The following is a 2,108-nucleotide window of genomic DNA, read 5'->3' on the forward strand; positions in this document are numbered from 1 at the left end:
TAGGGTGGATTGGTTGCGATGGTAGGGCTCCCTACTAACGGGTTTGTAGGGCAGATGAAATCTGCACAACTTGATTATCCATAATTTTATTATGATCTAGAATTGAATCAATTTGTGCATCCCTACTCTCCATGTGCTTTTGCATACTTGATAGCATCGCTCTAATTTCTGACAAAGCAGGGTCAGAAGATAAGGAGGGTTGTGATTGGGTTTTCTGGACAGAGTTAGGATGGTAATATTTTTGCTATGGTGGTGGTTGTTGTGGAGGTGGAGGATTTTGTACATTGGTACTCCGGTAGGAAAGATATGGATGGTTCCAGAGGCCGGGATTATAAGTGTTGGAGTATGGGTTATTTTGCCTAAGGTTTGGAAGGCATTAACTTGCTCCATGCAACTCCTACAATCTTGCTCCCAATGTCCTACAATTCCACAATTTTCAAAAAAAAAGCTTCATTAGTTTTATTGACAACAGAAACATTGGCTATAGAATTAGAAATAGCAGTACTAAGATTATCTAATTTCTGGAAAATAGATGTTAATTGAGCTTGCACAAAGGATACGGAATCAACATTATGTTTCCCTTTGTTAGCAAACCCTCTAGGATTCCCGTATTGGGAATTATGAATTGCCATATCTTTGATAACTTGACCAGCATTATCAACATTAAGATTCATAAACCTCCCACTAGCTGCAGAATTTAGAATTGTTCTAGATGTGTTTCCAAGCCCATTGTAAAAAGCTTGAAACAACTGCCAATGTGCTAAATTATGGTGGGGGCATTCTCTCTGCAGATCCTTGAACCTTTCCCAAGCCTCATATAGAGTTTCATCTGGCTCTTGGGCAAAGTTTTGAATTGCACTCCTTAGTAAAATTGTTCTTTCTGCAGGGTAATATTTACTATAAAAATTTAAAGCAAGAGTTTCCCAGTCAATAATACCAACTGCAATTCTATTCAAACCATTAAACCAAAAATTAGCTTATCCACATAAAGAAAAGGGAAAAAGAATCTCCCTGATTTGGTCTTGCGTGACCCTAGCTTCCTAATGGTATTGCAATACTAACAGAAATCTGCAATGTGAAGATTAAGGTCTTCACCCTTAGCTCCACTGAATTACTTTCTCTCGATCGTCGTGATGAATTAGGACTTGATCTCGAATTGCACTCCATCAAGAGCTGGAGCAGGAGTGAGATGTGGAAAATCCGCCAGGGACAGCTGCGAATAATCGCTAAGCTTGCGAGCTAGAGGAGGTGGTGGTGGTGCCATCTCTGATTCAGGTTCTAAAGAAACTTCCGAATCGCTAGAATCAGATGGGGGTTCCAAAGGTGGATTACCTTCAGAAGTGTCTCATACCTATCTGTAAAGGTTCTTCTGTCTATGAAAAGATCGTTCAATTTCAGGATTGAATGGAATATAACCTGATCTAGAACCCTTGGGAATTAACACATAACTAAACAAACAAATATGAGAAATTTGTCTCAAAGAACTTGCGTTCTCTGAGACTAGAGGGAATAATCTAGACTACAAAAAAACAATCAGGAATAAAAATAAAACCGTTTCCCCGGCAATGGCGCCAAATTTTGACAGGATAAAGTCTTATCACCTATTCAAAAATAATTCCTAAGTCCTCTAACTATGAAGATAGGAAAGAAGGGTCGAACCACAGGGAAACGAATCAATTTATTCCTAATTAAATTAAATAATCTAAATTATTAAGTAACTAATTTATTGGTATGTAAAGAACTAACTACGAAGATTAAAGTTTTTGGAGATCAAATAATAAAAGCCTAGGGTATAGGTTCACCAATAAATAATATTTCAGGGTAAAACACATTAATCAATCATCAATGCATTAATTAATTAGATCATAAAGGGATTTCTCTACGCATTACAATCACAGAATTAATCTACCGGTATTAAATCGCATCTTTCGAATCTTGACTTAACCATTTATAAATTAACCTGCCTATTGAAACTAAGCCTAAACATTAATTCTCATCTATCGAATCTCGAATCAATATTGCAAAACTCATACAATTAAACCAGGCCTAATCTAATTGCATAGTATTAAATCAATCAATAGGAAATTAATAAAGCATTGATAATCAAG

The 2,108-nt window shown here is 36.5% G+C and overlaps 1 non-coding gene across 1 annotated transcript; it reads left to right on the forward strand.

Moving 5' to 3' along the window:
* Positions 1-762: 762 nt before the first annotated feature.
* LOC145565872 (small nucleolar RNA R71) lies at positions 763-869 on the forward strand. Its single transcript, XR_014095237.1, has one exon. It is a non-coding gene; the product is annotated as a small nucleolar RNA R71 (small nucleolar RNA).
* The last annotated feature ends 1,239 nt before the right edge of the window (positions 870-2,108 follow it).

This window comes from Chenopodium album, chromosome 10 (genome assembly GCF_948465745.1).
Source record: "Chenopodium album chromosome 10, dcCheAlbu1.1, whole genome shotgun sequence".
Taxonomy (NCBI): Eukaryota; Viridiplantae; Streptophyta; class Magnoliopsida; order Caryophyllales; family Amaranthaceae; genus Chenopodium; species Chenopodium album.